Genomic DNA, 17,607 nt, shown 5'->3' with positions numbered 1-17,607 from the left:
ATCCTGGACTAGGACTCCCAAGTCCTTTTGCACATCAGCATTATGTATTTTGTCACCGTTTAGAAAATAGTCCATGCCTCTATTCTTTTTTCCAAAGTGCAAGACCTCGCACTTGCCCACATTGAATTTCATCAGGCATTTCTTGGACCACTCCCCTAAACTGTCTAAATCGTTCTGCAGCCTTCCCACCTCCTCCATACTACCTGCCCCTCCACCTACCTTTGTATCATCGGCAAACTTTGCCAGAATGCCCCTAGTCCCGTCATCTAGATCGTTAATATATAAAGAGAACAGCTGTGGCCCCAACACTGAACCCTGCGGGACACCACTCGTCACCGGTTGCCATTCCGAAAAAGAACCTTATATCCCAACTCTCTGCCTTCTGCCTGACAGCCAATCGTCAAACCATGTTAGTACCTTGCCTCGAATACCATGGGCCCTTAATTTACTCAGCAGTCTCCCGTGAGGCACCTTATCAAAGGCCTTTTGGAAGTCAAGATAGATAACATCCATTGGCTCTCCTTGGTCTAACCTATTTGTTATCTCTTCAAAGAACTCTGACAGGTTTGTCAGGCACGGCCTCCCCTTACTAAATCCATGCTGACTTGTCCTAATCTGACCCTGCACTTCCAAGAATTTATAAATCTCATCTTTAACAATGGATTCTAGAATCTTGCCAACAACCGAGGTTAGGCTAATTGGCCTATAATTTTCTATCTTTTTCCTTGTTCCCTTCTTGAACAGGGGGGTTACAACAGCGATTTTCCAATCCTCTGGGACTTTCCCTGACTCCAGTGACTTTTGAAAGATCATAACTAACGCCTCCACTATTTCTTCAGCTATCTCCTTTAGAACTCTAGGATGTAGCCCATCTGGGCCCGGAGATTTATCAATTTTTAGACCTCTTAGTTTCTCTAGCACTTTCTCCTTTGTGATGGCTACCATATTCAACTCTGCCCCCTGACTCTCCGGAATTGTTGGGATATTACTCATGTCTTCTACTTTGAAGACTGACGCAAAGTACTTATTTAGTTTCTCAGCTATTTCCTTGTTTCCCATCACTAGATTACCAGCTTCATTTTGGAGCGGCCCAATGTCAACTTTTGCCTCCCGTTTGTTTTTAATGTATTTAAAGAAACTTTTACCATCATTCCTAATGTTACTGGCTAGCCTACCTTCATAATTGATCCTCTCTTTCCTTATTTCTCTCTTTGTTATCCTCTGTTTTTGTAGCCTTCCCAATCTTCTGACTTCCCACTACTCTTTGCCACATCATAGGCTTTCTCTTTTGCTTTGATGCATTCCCTAACTTCCTTTGTCAGCCATGGCTGCCTAATCTTTTCTTTTCTTTGGGATGAACCTCTGTACTGTGTCCTCAATTACTCCCAGAAACTCCTGCCATTGCTGTTCTACTGTCTTTCCCACTAGGCTCTGCTCCCAGTCGATTTTTGTCAGTTCATCCCTCATGCCCCTGTAGTTACCTTTATTTAACTGTAACACCTTTGCATCTGATTCTACCTTCTTTCTTTCAAATTGGAGATTGAATTCTACCATATTATGATCACTGCCTCCTAAGTGTTCCCTTACTTTAAGATCTTTAATCAAGTCTGGCTCATTACATAACACTAAGTCTAGAATGGTCTGGAGTCCCGAGAGAGTTAAACAACGAAGGTTTATTTAGGCAAACAAAGTAAAGACTGCAATGCAGCATGCAACACAGAATTCCCAGCCAGGACTACCATTCATGCCAGTCCCGATCCTGGCCGGTTTTTAAGTACCTGCTTCCCAAGTCCCAGCTGCTAGTCTTCCGCTCCTCAGCTGGAGAGCTCATATTCCATGTCTCCCATGGAGAGATCAATTGGGTCATCCACTTGGGTCTCGAGAGGGTTATTGTACCTGACCTGGACAATGACCAGGAGATAACAATTCATAAATATTAGCTTGTTTTAAACTGATGGAGTGTTTTTAATGCTGCTGAAATAGGCTCTAGAGTTATAGATGTTTACAGCATGCCACCCAGTCTCTATCACTAAGCTAGCCCCACTTGCCCGCATTTGGCCCATATCCCTCCATACCCACACTGCCCGTGTAATTGAGAGATGGAGGTCTCTGCCGTGATTCCCAACAGTCGTTACGCCTCCCAAGATCTGGTTAGTCTCACTGAGTTAAATGAGTTTAGAATCCCATTTAACTCTGCTGACGCCAGATCGAATCCAGAATCCACCGGCCTCGCCTAGGAGACCCCGATCGTGCGCCATTCAGCACTGGCCGCCACAAACGGGGTCCAGATGAAATGACACTGGGGGGGGGGGGGGGCACGACTCCCAGGCAATCAGAGACTCCCGGCTGGTCGGCGTCCGGTCAGGGTGGAATCCTGGCACTGCTGGTGCCACCCAAGTACCTTGGCACTGCAAGCCTGGCACCCTGGCAGTGCCACCCTGGTGTCAGCCTGGCACTCCTGAGGGACTCCCTTAGCGATGAATTGGAACATTGTGGGGGGTGGGGGTTTCAGGGGTCGCGTGGGTGGGTTGAGAGATCGGGGCGGCATTTAAAAATGGCATTCCGATCTCTTCCTGGACTGAGGAGCTCTGCTTGTTCGAGCTCGTCAGTGCAGGGAATGACGCTGTGTGTGACCTCGGGGAGGCTTTCCCTGCCAGAGCCTGAAATAGTAATAGAGTGTCGTTAGATAGCGGGATTGTTCCTGGGGCTTTCAGCGCCGAGAACAATCCTGCTAATCCCACCCAGAATGGACTCTAATTTTCTTTGGTTAGATCGAACCCGGGAGTGGATCCAGTCAGCAGACAGAGAGAGGAAGCAGTCCCAATTGTGAAAGGTTGCTCAGCTCATTGTCTCTATGAAACATTTTGTACCATATATATATATATATATATATATACACGATTAGTTGGGGAGTCTTGCCGATCATGATGCTCAATTGCAATATGACTGCATGTGACAGGCTCAATGCATCAGCTGGGTTTTTCCTATTGGCCATTTTTCCTGTTATCATTTTCCATTTACTTATAAACAGAAGAAACAATTTTGGTGTAAATTTGCTGTCAGGAAGAAGCAAATCGTAATTCGAGAATGTTTCACAAAATGACTGAACTTTGCATTGTCCACCTTGTACTCAGGTTACAGCAGGCTGTATTTAAATAGTGGCTTTGATGTTTTATGGTGTTTAATGGTGTTCATACAGTGTTTTGCTGTGCTGTTTAATTACAATTTTTAATTGCTGTTTAATTACAATTACTAAAATTACATGAATTGTATTACTGAATAGATTTCGATTTATTGTCAGGTTTACTGAAGTCCTGTGAAAAGTATTGTTCTGCGTACAGTCCAGGCAGATCGCCCCCTGCATGAAAACATACATGAAACAACAAAACACAATGTAAATACATAAACATAGACATCCGGTGAAGCATACGGAATATAGTGTTACAATTGTAGAGACGATGCCTGGAGAGATCAGTTAAGTCCATAAGAGGACCATTCAAGAGTTTGATAACAGCGGGGAAGAAGCTGTTTTTGAATCTGTTAGTGGGTGTTCTCAAACATTTGTATCTTCTCTCTGATGGAAGAGGTTGGAAGAGGGAGTAACCTGGGTGAGAGGGGTCTTTGGTTATGCTGCCTGCTTCCCAAGGCAGCGGGAGATGTAGACAGAGTCAATGGATGGGAGGCGGGCTTGTGTGATGGACTGAGCTGTGTTCACTACTCTCTGTAGTTTCTTACGGTCTTGGGCGGAGCAGTTACCATTACAAAGCTATGATGCAGCCAGATAGGATGCTTTCTATTGTACATCAATTGTTCAGAATCATGTGGCCATGCCGAATTTCCTTAATCTCCTGAGGAAGTATAGGCGCTGTTGTGATTTCTTGGTCAAAGAGTCGACGTGGGTGGACCAGGGCATGTTGTTGGTGAAGTTTACACCTAGGACTTTTAAACTATCAACCATCTCCATCTCGGCACCATTGATACAGATAGAGTGTATGACGCTTTGCTTACTGAAGGCAATGACCAGCTCCTTAGTTTTGCTGACTTTGAGGGAGAGATTGTTGTCATTGCACCATATCACTAAGTTCTCTACCTCCTTCCTGTAATCTGACTCATCATTGTTTGTGAACCGACCCACTAAGGTCGTGTCATCAGCAAACTTGTAGAGTTTGTGGTAGTATGTATTGGGGGTCATGTGGGACTGGAAGCCCTAATGTCATTGGCTGACAGATCCCGGGTCCTGGTTGGCCGTTGACCTCAAGCTCCGCCCTGAAGGCGGAGTATAAGAAGCCGGAGTCTTCCCCCGCAGGCCAGCTTACTATCGAGCTGCGGGGGAACAGACACGCTTAATAAAGCCTCATCGACTTCACTCTATTCGTCTCATGGAGTCTTTGTGCGCTACAATTTATTAAGCGTGCCTAAAAAGGACTATGGAGCTCAGGATCATTCCGGAATGCCTGAGGATCAGCCCCCACGCAGTGAACGCGGCAGCAGCCTTCAAACACTGGCAGACTTGCTTCGAGGCCTACCTCAGAACGACCACCGGCCGAGTCTCAGAAGACCAAAAACTGCAGGTCCTGCACTCGAGGGTGAGCACGGAGATTTTCTCCCTCAACGAAGACTCGGACGATTTCCAGACGGCGTTCGCAGCACTGAGAAGTCTCTACGTTCGCCCAGTTAACCAAATCTACGCTCGCTACCAGCTCGCGACGAGACGGCAAGCTCCCGGAGAATCGAAGGACGAGTTCTACGCCGCGCTGCTGATTTTGGGACGAGCCTGCAGCTGCCCGTCGGTGAACGCAAACGAACACACGGACATGTTAATGCGCGATGCTTTTGTGGCAGGTATGCAATCCTCCCAAATCCGCCAAAGACTTCTAGAAAAAGAGTCGCTAGGACTCTCAGAGGCACGGGCCTTAGCAGCCTCCCTAGACGTGGCCGCGCGTAATACCCGCGCCTACGGCCCCGACCGCGCGGCAACCCATTGGGCCCCGTACGTACCTGTCGCGTCAAACCCCCTACCCCCCCCCCCCCCCCGGACACCCCACAGGCTTGCGCGGTCCAAACGCCGAGTCGCACCGGGGGCGCCCGCTGTTATTTCTGCGGCCAGGCGAAACACCCCCGACAGCGCTGCCCGGCCCGCGCAGCTACCTGCAAAAGCTGCGGGAAAAAGGGCCATTGTGCGGTTGTGTGCCGGTCCCGCGAGGTCGCCGCCGTCCCGGGAGCACGGAGCCCTGCAAGCAGTTTACGCGCCCCAACCGCCCCAGTATGCCATGTACGACCCGCAGGCGCAGCCGCTCTGGGTCCCGACCACCGCGGTCCCGGGAGAACTGGGAGCCCTGCACGCCGCCTACGCTCCCCAACCCCCCTCCCCGCAGCCCATGCATGACCCGCCGCCGGCGCTACCGCTTTGGGTCCCGGCCAACACTCTCCACGGAGAGGAGGGAGTTTTCCGCGTCCCTAACGCCACCTTAACCCCCACCCCGCGCCCCACGCCTGACCCGCCGGCGCCACCTACTTGGGCCCCGACCACCGCTGTGCCCGGTGAGGGTGCTCCGCGCGGTCCTAGCGCTAGCGGCCCCACATCTGACCCGCCGGCGCCGCCGACTTGGGCCCCGATCTCCGCTGTCCCCGGTGAGGGAGCTCCGCGCGGTCCTAGCGCTCGCGGTGAGGGAGCTCCGCGCGGTCCTAGCGCTCGCGGTCCTAGCGCTCCCCAGCCCCCCCAGCACACCATGTGCGACCCGCAGACGCCGCCATTTTGGGTCCCGGCCACCACGAGGGGAGGAGGGGCGCCGATGTGCGACCCGCAGACGCCGCCATTTTGGGTCCCGGCCACCACGAGGGGAGGAGGGGCGCCGCCATCTTGGACCGCCCCAGACCTGTACGACGCATGGGGGCGGCCATTTTGTCCACCCTCGCCGCCATCTTGTGACCCCCCAGCCACGTGCGATGTATGGGGGCGGCCATTTTGTTTATCCCCGACGCCATCTTGGACGGCAACAACGGACCCCACTCCACTACTACAACCACGGCTCGCTTCGATTACGCTCGATCAAGCCCGGCCCCGGACACTCCAGACGACGACGACAACGGTACTAATAAACGGCCACGAGACGCCATGCCTAGTCGACTCCGGGAGCACGGAAAGCTTTATACACCCCGACACGGTAAGACGCTGTTCCTTGACCACCTATCCCAGCGCACAAAAGATTTGCCTAGCGGCAGGATCCCACTCCGTACAGATCCAGGGATTCTGCATAGTTACCCGAACGGTGCAGGGGAAGGAGTTCAAAAACTACAAACTAAACGTCCTTCCCCAACTCTGTGCCCCCACCTTGCTGGGATTAGATTTCCAATGCAATCTACAGAGCCTTACGTTCAAATTCGGCGGCCCCATACCCCCACTCACTATCTGCGGCCTCGCAACCCTCAAGGTGCAACCCCCGTCCTTGTTTGCGAACCTCACCCCGGACTGCAAACCCGTCGCCACTAGGAGCAGACGGTACAGCGTCCAGGACCGGACCTTCATTCGGTCCGAAGTCCAGCGGCTACTAAAGGAGGGCATAATCCAGGCCAGCAATAGTCCCTGGAGAGCGCGGGTGGTAGTAGTGAAGACAGGGGAGAAACAAAGGATGGTCATTGACTATAGCCAGACCATCAACAGGTACACACAACTAGACGCGTACCCTCTCCCCCGCATATCCGACATGGTCAATCGGATTGCCCAATATAAAGTCTTCTCCACCGTGGACCTCAAGTCCGCCTACCATCAGCTCCCCATCCGCCCAAGTGACCGCAAGTACACAGCCTTCGAGGCAGACGGGCGATTATACCATTTCCTACGGGTCCCTTTTGGCGTCACAAACGGGGTCTTGGTCTTCCAACGGGAGATGGACTGAATGGTTGATCAACATGCGTTGCGGGCCACGTTCCCGTATATCGACAATGTAACCATCTGCGGCCACGATCAGCAGGACCACGACGCCAACCTCCAAAAATTCCTCCAGACCGCCAAAGCCTTGAACCTCACGTACAACGAGGACAAGTGCGTTTTTAGCACCGACCGGCTAGCCATTCTGGGCTACGTGGTGCGCAATGGGATAATAGGCCCCGACCCCGAACGTATGCGCGCACTCATGGAATTTCCCCTCCCGCACTGCCCAAAAGCCCTGAAACGCTGCTTGGGGTTCTTTTCGTACTACGCCCAGTGGGTCCCCCAGTACGCAGACAAGGCCCGCCCCCTAATACAGACCACGACCTTCCCTCTGTCGACAGAGGCTTGCCAGGCCTTCAGCCGCATCAAAGCGGATATCGCAAAGGCCACAATGCGCGCCATCGACGAGTCCCTCCCCTTCCAGGTCGAGAGCGATGCCTCCGACGTAGCTCTAGCGGCCACCCTTAACCAAGTGGGCAGACCCGTGGCCTTTTTCTCCCGGACCCTCCACGCCTCAGAAATCCGCCACTCTTCAGTAGAAAAGGAAGCCCAAGCCATAGTGGAAGCTGTGCGACATTGGAGGCATTACCTGGCCGGCAGGAGATTCACTCTCCTCACTGACCAACGGTCGGTAGCCTTCATGTTCGATAGTGCACAGCGGGGCAAAATCAAAAACGACAAAATCTTAAGGTGGAGGATCGAGCTCTCCACCTTCAACTATGAGATTTTGTATCGTCCCGGAAAGCTGAACGAGCCGTCCGATGCCCTATCCCGCGGCACATGTGCCAACGCACAAATTAACCACCTCCAAACCCTCCACGAGGACCTCTGCCACCCGGGGGTCACTCGGTTTTACCACTTCATCAAGTCCCGCAATCTCCCATACTCTTTAGAGGAGGTCCGTACAGTCACAAGGGACTGCCACATCTGCGCGGAATGCAAGCCGCATTTTTTCAGGCCAGATGGAGCGCATCTGATTTAAGGCTTCCCGCCCCTTTGAACGCCTCAGTCTCGATTTCAAAGGGCCCCTCCCCTCCACCGACCGCAACGCATATTTTCTGAATGTAGTGGACGAATACTCCCGCTTCCCTTTTGCCATTCCCTGTTCTGACATGACCGCGGCCACAGTCATTAAAGCCCTGAACAGCATCTTCACACTGTTCGGTTACCCCGCATACGTCCACAGCGACAGGGGGTCCTCTTTCATGAGTGACGAGCTGCGCAGTTCCTGCTCAGCAAGGGCATAGCCTCAAGCAGGACGACCAGCTACAACCCCCGGGGGAACGGGCAAGTAGAAAGGGAGAACGGCACGGTCTGGAAGGCCGTCCTACTGGCCCTACGGTCCAGGGACCTCCCAGTTTCAAGGTGGCAGGAGGTCCTCCCGGATGCTCTCCATTCCATCCGGTCGTTATTATGTACGAGCACTAATCAAACGCCTCGAGAGCGTCTCCTTGTCTTCCCTAGGAGATCCTCCTCTGGAACGTCGCTGCCGACCTGGCTGGCGGCCCCAGGACCCATCCTGTTTCGAAAGCATGTGCGGGCACATAAGGCGGACCCGTTGGTCGAAAGGGTTCACCTCCTCCACGCGAACCCCCAGTATGCCTACGTGGAGTACCCCGACGGCCGACAGGACACGGTCTCCCTGCGTGATCTGGCGCCCGCCGGCAACACGCACCCCCCCCCGACACCATCAACCCAACCCCCCCCCCCCTTCCTGCCACCGCCGCACCCCGCGACCGCCCCCTTCCCAGGAGGATCGGTTCCCCTCCCCTCAGCACCGACCAAGAATCGAACCCGAGCTGAAACCGTACGGCTCCTGGAGGCGACAACACTAGTACAAGCACCACCACCACCGCCGGGGCCGAGGCGATCGACACGGACGACCAGACCGCCCGACCGACTCGTGGCGTCGATGTAAAACAAATATGGACTGTTCACAAGAACATTTTGCTTTTCTTCCTATACCCTCTGTAAATAGTTGCAACAGGACAAAATTGTCCAATACTGTATTGCCATGTGAATGTTTTGTCCTCCCAGGACCAGCCCTGTAAACCCTTACCACCATACGAAGCATCACCCCGCCGGGTTCATTTTTGACAAGGGGTGAATGTGGTAGTATGTATTGGGGGTCATGTCGGACTGGAAGCCCTAATGTCATTGGCTGACAGATCCCGGGTCCTGGTTGGCCGTTGACCTCAAGCTCCGCCCTGAAGGCGGAGTATAAGAAGCCGGAGTCTTCCCCCGCAGGCCAGTTTACTATCGAGCTGCGGGGGAACAGACACGCTTAATAAAGCCTCATCGACTTCACTCTATTCGTCTCATGGAGTCTTTGTGCGCTACAGAGTTTGAGCAGAATTTTGCCACACAGTCATGTGTGTATAAGGAGTTTAGTGGGGGCTAAGTATGCAGTTTTGTTGGGCCCCAGTATTGAGACGATCGTGGTAGAGGTGTTGTTTATCCTTTGTGATTGTGGTCTATGGGTCAGGAAGTTGAGGATCCAATCGCAGAGGGAGGAGCCGAGTCCTATGTTTTGGAGTTTGGACATGAGCTTGGCTGGGATTATGGTGTTGAAGTTGGTGCTGTAGTCAATGAACAGGAGTCTGATGTAGGTGCCCTTGTTGTCAAGATGTACCAGGGATGAGTGTCGGGCCAGGGAGATAGCATCTGCAGTGGACCGGTTGTGGCGGTATGTGAATTGCAGTGGATCAAGGCAATCTGGAAGTATGGAGTTGATGTATCTCATGACCAATGTTTCGAAGCACTTGATTGCGATTGATGCTAGGGCCACCGGTCAGTAGTCGCCTGGTTCTTCTTCAGCACCGGTAGGATAGTGGCCTTCTTGAAGCAGGTGCGAACCTCGGAATGGAGTAGGGAGAGGTTAAAGATGTCTGCGAACACACCCGCCAGTTGGTCTGTACAGGATCTGAGTGCTCGACTGGGGACACCGTCAGAATCCATTGCTTTCCGTAGGTTCACTTTCGAGAAGGCTGATCTAACTTCTGGGGCTGTGTCGGTAGGTATAGGTACGCCCGAGGCTGCTGGGGCAGGTGACATCAGTTTGTTAGCTTCATGCTCAAAACACGCATAGAATCCATTGAGTTCATTGGGGAGGGGTGCTCTGTTGCCAGAGATTCTACTGGGCTTTGCTTTGTAGCCCGTTATATTGTTTAAGCCTTGCCACAACTGACGAGAGTCCGTGTTACTCTAGCTAGGCTGGTATTGTCTCTTGGCATCCCTGATGGCTTTGCGGAGGAAAGCCAATGCCTCAGACCTGGATTTCAGTAGGTAATGTATCTCCCAGTTAAACCATGGTTTCCGGTTGAGGAACACACATATACCTTTGGCACGCATCTTCGACACACTTACTGATGAAGTCTGTGATGGTAGTGGCATACTCGTCTAGCTTGGCACTGAGTTCTTGAATATGGACCAGTCCACTGACTCCAAGCAGGCGGGTAGGAGCTCTTCCATTTACTTGGACCAGCATTGCACAACCTTTTTAACCGGATCCTCCCACTTACGTTTCTGCTTGTATCCTGGGAGAAGGAGCACCATCTTATGGTCCGATTTTGTGAAATGTGGTCGGGGGATAGAGCAGGAGGCGCTCTTGATATTTGTGTGGCAGTGGTCAAGGATTTTGGCGCCCCTGGTGGGACAGGAGATGTGTTGGTGGAATTTTGGCAGTACCCTCTTGAGGTTGGCCGGGTTGAGGTACCCCGGCCAAGATGAACAAGACCTCTGGGTATTGTGTTTCATGGTTGTTTATAGCGGTGTACGATTCATTAAGCACCTCCTTCACTTCCACCTGGGGTATGATGTAGACCGCTGTGATTATGGCAGAAGTGGACAAATGTGGAAAGTAGTCTGGTCCACTCTTCACTGTCAGATATTCCCGGTCTGGGGAGCAGTAGGTCATCAGGGTCGCCATGTCTGAGCACCAGGAGGAGTTAATGAGGAGGCAAACTCCTCCACCCTTCACCTTGCCCGAGGACGCCGTGCGGCCCATCCAGTGAATTGAGAAGCTCTCAGGTTGTATGGCACAATCCGGTGTGGCAGGAGTGAGCCATCTGCAGCACCGAGTGAAAGAAGCAAAGATGGAAGTTCTACAGACTCCGAAACACTTCAAGACTACTGGTAAATTGGATGTGAATTGCAATTTCAGTTGTATCTCTCAATTTCAGCTCTTGAGTCAGCCAATGACCAGAGGAAAGTTGCGCTGTTTCTCACTGTGCCTTGACCACAAGCCGGCAAAACTGAGAATCCCAACGATGGAGAATTCAGCCTAAGAAGTGTGCAAAACTGATCAGATAGAGAAAACAATTCTCATTCCGATATTGAAGCACAGGAATACGATTTGGAAGACACATTCTTTGTTGACTCAGTCAATAAATTGATATTGCTGACAAGCAAAATTTAAAGCAGATATCATCTGTTCATTTAAAGAAAGTTTGGAATATACCATTAAAAGTAAATGGGTCAAAAAATGTTTTTAAGTTGGATACTGGAGATCATGCAAACCTGCTCATCGAATCAGACCTCTCCATGATAGTGTTCTCCTTCAATTACTAAATGCCAACTGAGGGACGACAATGGCAACATCATTAGCACAAGAGGATCATGTTGTTCAACAGTCAGCAGCAATGATATCTACCTGTCAGTGCAATTTGAAATAGCTGATGCCAATAAATCCTCTCTACTAGATGTTGATGCTTGTTTGACGCTGGATCTTGTGAAAAGGATTCAAAGCACCAATTGATGTGTTGGTTCACAGCAAGGTGACCTAGAGGACATTCTTGCTAAATTTCCACATGTATTCACTGGAATGGGTATGTTACCATTTATCTATAAAATACAGCTTAAAGGAAATGCTACGCCAGTAATACATCCTCTGAGATTGAGCACACTCCTTGTGCTCCATGGCCGCGACAATGCAAACCCTGGTTGGATGGGAATGGGCCTCCAGATTGTCAGTGTTAAGCAGGAACTGGATCGAATGCAGAAACTGAACATCATATCCAAGATAGCTGAACCTACGGATTGGGTTAGTTCTGTGATATGTGTACGAAAGCCTAATGGAGAGCTGCGAATATGCGTAGACCCAAAGGATCTGAAGAAGAATATCAGAAGAGAGCATTATTCAATTCCTAAGCGCAAAGTGATTACAGGAGAGATGGCACATGCGAAAACATTTTCTATGTTCAATGTCTTGAAAGGATTTTGGCAGCTACAACTTGATAAGTCCAGCAGAAAGCTCTGTACTTTTAACACCGTATGGAAGATATTGTTTCAATCGCATGCCTTTTGGAATTACCTCTGCCTCAGAAATTTTCCATAGAGCAATGGAAAACATACAGAAGGTATTGATGGGGTATGGGTGTACGTCGATGATTTATCATCTGGTCTGCATCATCAGAAGAGCACATTTCCAGACTATTACAAGTGCTATGACGCATTGGTTCGTATGGATTGAAGCTCAACAAATCCAAGTGTCAATTTGGGATTTCCAAACAGACGTCTCTGGGAAATCTCATATCTAAGGATGGTGTACAACTGGACAGTGATATAAAGTTAAAGCTATACATAAAATGCCTGTTGCGACAGACAAAAAAGCAGTCTTGAGAAGTTGTCAACTTTCTTGGAAAATTTATTCCGAAACTTTTGTCCAGAATGACAGCTCTTTGACAATTGATGACAAAAAATGCTTCTTTTTCTTGGACTTCACAACATGATAAGGAATGGTCCGACCTAAAGTCCGCACTGGCCACAGCCCCAGTTCTCACATTTTTCAATTTGACAAAGAAGACAAAGGTCACGCCAAACGAGAGTCAAGATGGGTAGGAGCTGTTCTTCTACAGAAGACCTCAGAAGATCCGTGGAGACCGGTGGCAAATGCTTCTCATGACACCCACAGAACAATGCTACGCAGATTGAAAAAGAATGTCTTGGTCTGGTGATGGGTGTTTAAAAATTTCACAATTATGTTTATGGTCTACCTACATTTGTGATTGAGACTGATCATAGGCCGCTTGTGCATATGATTCACAAGAGTCGAAATGACATGTCGCCCAGATTGCAACGAATGCTGATGAAACATAAGAACATAAGAACTAGGAACAGGAGTAGGCCATCTGGCCCCTCGAGCCTGCTCCGCCATTTAATGAGATCATGGCTGATCTTTGTGGATTCAGCTCCACTCTCCGGCCCGTACACCATATCCCCGAATCCCTTTATTCTTTAGAAAGGTATCTATCTTTTTCTTAAAAATGTTTAAAGAAGGAGCCCCAACTGCTTCATTGGGCAAGGAATTCCAGAGATTCACAACCCTTTGGGTGAAGAAGTTCCTCCTAAACTCAGTCCTAAATCTACTTCCCCTTATTTTGAGGCTATGCCCCCTAGTTTTGCTTTCCCCGACCAGTGGAAACAACCTGCCCGCATCTATCCTATCTATTCCCTTCATAATTTTATATGTTTCAATAAGATCCCCCCCCGCATCCTTCTAAACTCCAATGAGTACAGTCCCAGTCTACTCAATCTCTCGTCATAATCTAATCCCCTCAACTCTGGGATCAACCTAGTGAATCTCCTCTGCACTCCCTCCAGTGCCAATATGTCCTTTCTCAGGTAAGGAGACCAAAACTGAACACAATACTCCAGATGTGGCCTCACCAACACCTTATACAATTGCAGCATAACCTCCCTAGTCTTGAACTCCATCCCTCTAGCAATGAAAGACAAAACTCGATTTGCCTTCTTAATCACCTGTTGCACCTGCACTCCAACGTTTTGCGACTCGTGCACCAGCACACCCAGGTCCCTCTGCACAGCAGCATGTTTTAACATCTTACCGTTTAAATAATAATCCATTCTGCTGTTATTCCTCCCAAAATGGATAGCCTCACACTTGGCTAAGAAACTAAGAAGATATGATTTTTGTCTAGTATATACTCCAGGAAAAGATCTAATCCTTGCAGATACATTATCACGTGCTACTGAACATGAAGATAAGGGACGGGATTCTTCCCTACCCGCCGGGGGGGCGGGGGGGGGGGGGGGGGGGGTGGGGTGTCCCGGCGGGATGGAGTGGGGGAGGGGTCCCGGCGGGATGGAGTGGCGTGAACCACTCTGGCGTCAGGCAGCCCCAAAGGTGCGGAGGAATCCGCACCGTTAGGGACCAAGCCCTCAGCTTTAGGGGCTAGGCCCCCGCCGGAGTGGTTGACGCGCTGCCGGCTGGCGGGAAAGGCCTTTGGCGCCACGCCAGCAGGGGCCGAAGGGACTCCGCCGGCCAGCGGAAGTCCGCGCGGGAGCGTCAGCGGCTGCTGACGTCATCCCCGCGCATGCGCGGGGGGGGTCACCTCCGCGTTGGCCATCGCGGAGGCTGATGGTTGAGGCGGAGGGGATAGAGTGCCCCCACGGCACAGGCCTGCCCGCGGATCGGTGGGCCCCGATCGTGGACCAGGCCACCATGGGGGCACCCCCCGGGGCCAGATCGTCCCGCGCCCCCCCCTCCCCCAGGACCCCGGAGCCCGCTCGCGCCGCCTGTCCCCGCCGGTAAGGGAGGTGGTTTAATTCACGCCGGTGGGACCGGCATTACAGCAGCGGGACTTAGGCCCATTGCGGGCCGGAGAATCGCCGGTGGGGCCTGCCAACCGGCACGGCGCGATTCCTGCCCCTGCCGAATCTCCGGTGCCGATGATAGAAGCTCAAGCTGACATGCTAGCTGACACACTACCTGTATCGGATGTCAAATTACAACTAATTAAAAAAGAAACTGCAAAGGATGAAGTTTTACAGCGAGTGATTCATCACATGACTGATGGCTGGCCAAATGCAAGCTGATCCAGCTTCAGAAGTGTTAAAGATGACCTCTCTGTGGTAAATGGATTTTTACTTAAACTGGATAGAATAGTCATTCCTACAAAGTTGAGAAGACAGAATCTTAACCAGATCTCTGAAGGATACCAGGGTATTGAGAAAGCGACGCGTGAGGCAAGCCGTGCATTGGCCTGGCATAAGTTCTGATATTGAAAATTAAATTTCTGAACGTGACATTTGTCAAAAAAAACAGTCTGTTCAACTGACTGATACAAGTACCGATCATTAGAAAAAGAGTTCTGACAACATGACAGTGGGATTGAGAAGATCAACGAGATCAAGAAAGAAACCTGATCATCTCAATCTATGAACTGTAAAACACTGATTTAACTCATGTGTAACTTTAATAAAGTTCATTATTGTACATTGCCCATACACTGCCTGTCTGTAAATTTGAATGTAAAATTAAAATTTTCAAAGAACAGGGGGGGGATGTCACAATATGTAGATATTGTACGGAACATAAAGGGTTAATGTAATGTTATTACTCTAGTCACTAGGTGGTGCTCTAGAGCAACCATATAAATATCACGTGCCTCCTTGACTTCTGGGAGAGAGTGAACGAGAGTGGAAGGAAACCAGTCTGAGTAGATGTGAGATAGTTTAGCTGATAGCAGAGTTTAGTATTGTAGAAGACTAGTGTATTCTTTACTGAACTAATTCCTCAGCAAATATTCTAATCTAATTAAGTGTAGTTTAATAAATTAGCTTTGTTTGTTAAACACTGCTTGCTGTTATTTGTCAACATGACAACCTTAACCATCCTTTTTAAAAAAATGTATTTTATTAAAGTTTTTCGATCAAACAAAAATTTCCCATTTTACAACTTTGTAATAATATATACATTGATCATTTTTAAAAAAAAATAATATGCTAACTAACGGCAATTGCCAACAACAAAATAAGAAACAACAGAAATAGTAACTAAAATAGTAACTTTGTAATACCTAATATAAATAACTAATATATAGACACACACATATAACCCCTGAGGACCCAAATGAGCCCCCCCACCCCCCACTCCTCCCCCCTGGGTTGCTGCTGCTACCTTTCCTATTTTCCCTTATCGCTCTGCGAGATAGTCGAGGAACGGTTGCCACCGCCTGGTGAACCCTTGAGCCGAACCTCTTAGTGCGTACTTTATCCGCTCCAATTTTATGAACCCTGCCATGTCATTGATCCAGGCCTCCACACCCGGGGGCTTAGCTTCTTTCCACATAAGTAGAATCCTTCGCCGGGCTACTAGGGACGCAAAGGCCAAAACATCGGCCTCTCTCGCCTCCTGCACTCCCGGCTCATCTGCAACCCCAAATATAGCCAACCCCCAGCTTGGTTTGACCCGGACCCCCACCACCTTCGAGATCACTTTTGCCACACCCACCCAGAACCCATGCAATACCGGACATGACCAAAACATATGGGTGTGGTTCGCCGGGCTTCCCGCGCATCTCCCGCACCTATCTTCCACTCCAAAAAATCTACTCAGCCTTGCTCCCGTCATATGCGCCCTGTGTAGACCCTTGAATTGTATCAGGCTGAGCCTGGCACACGAGGACAAAGAGTTTACCCTACTTAGGGCATCTGCCCACAGCCCCTTCTCAATCTCTTCCCCCAGCTCCTCCTCCCATTTTCCCTTCAGCTCCTCTACCATCGTCTCCCCCTCGTCTCTCATCTCCCTATATATATCTGACACCCTACCATCACCCACCCATGCCCCCGAAATCACTCTGTCCTGAATATCTTGCGCCGGGAGCTGCGGAAATTCCCTCACCTGTTGCCTCACAAATGCCCTCACTTGCATATCGCGAAATGCATTCCCAGGTGGCAACTCATATTTTTCTGTCAGTGCTCCCAGACTCGCGAACGTCCCGTCTAAGAACAAGTCCTTCAATTTTGCAATTCCTGCTCGCTGCCAAGATTTAAATCCCCCATCTATCCTTCCCGGGACGAACCTATGGTTGTTCCTTATCGGGGACCACACTGAGGCACCCGTCACTCCCTTATGTCGTCTCCACTGCCCCCAAATTTTCAGAGTTGCCACTACCACTGGGTTTGTGGTGTATTTTTTCGGGGAGAACGGTAACGGCGCCATCGCCAGTGCTTTTAGACTAGTTCCCCTGCAGGACGCCATCTCCAGTCTTTTCCACGCCGCTCCTTCCCCTTCCCTCATCCACTTACATATCATTGACACGTTGGCGGCCCAATAATAATCACTTAGACTCGGCAGTGCCAGTCCCCCTCTGTCCCTACTGCGCTGCAGGAACCCCCTCTTTACTCTTGGGGTCTTTCCAGCCCACACAAAGCTCATAATACTCTTGTCCACCTTCTTAAAAAAGGCCTTTGTAATCAGTACAGGGAGGCACTGGAGCACAAAAAGAAACCTCGGCAGGACCACCATTTTAACCGCCTGCACCCTGCCCGCCAATGACAGGGGCGCCATGTCCCATCTCCTAAAGTCCTCTTCCATCTGCTCTACCAGTCGTGCCAAGTTAAGCGTATGCAAGGTTCCCCAGTTCCTGGCCACCTGGATCCCTGAATACCGGAAATCCCTTGTTACCCTCCTCAGCGGTAAATCGTCTATTCCTCTGCTCTGTTCCCCAGGGTGCATCACAAACAGTTCACTCTTCCCCATATTCAATTTATATCCTGAAAATTCTCCAAACTCCCTGAGTGTCTGCATTATCTCAGGCATCCCCTCCACTGGGTCCGTGATATACAACAACAAATCATCCGCGTATAACGACACCCGATGCTCTTCTCCTCCTCTAAGTACCCCCCTCCACTTCCTGGTTCCCCTCAGCGCT

At 50.4% G+C, this 17,607-nt stretch overlaps 1 protein-coding gene across 1 annotated transcript in view; it reads left to right on the top strand.

Moving 5' to 3' along the window:
- LOC140430235 (uncharacterized) overlaps positions 1–17,607 on the top strand; it is a 115,705-nt gene that overhangs the window by 54,043 nt on the left and 44,055 nt on the right. The gene's annotated exons all lie outside the window — the stretch shown is intronic.

This window comes from Scyliorhinus torazame, chromosome 10 (assembly GCF_047496885.1).
Source record: "Scyliorhinus torazame isolate Kashiwa2021f chromosome 10, sScyTor2.1, whole genome shotgun sequence".
Lineage (NCBI taxonomy): Eukaryota > Metazoa > Chordata > Chondrichthyes > Carcharhiniformes > Scyliorhinidae > Scyliorhinus > Scyliorhinus torazame.
The sequence above is the reverse complement of the archived record's forward strand: the minus strand, read 5'-3'. Positions and strand labels throughout refer to the sequence as shown.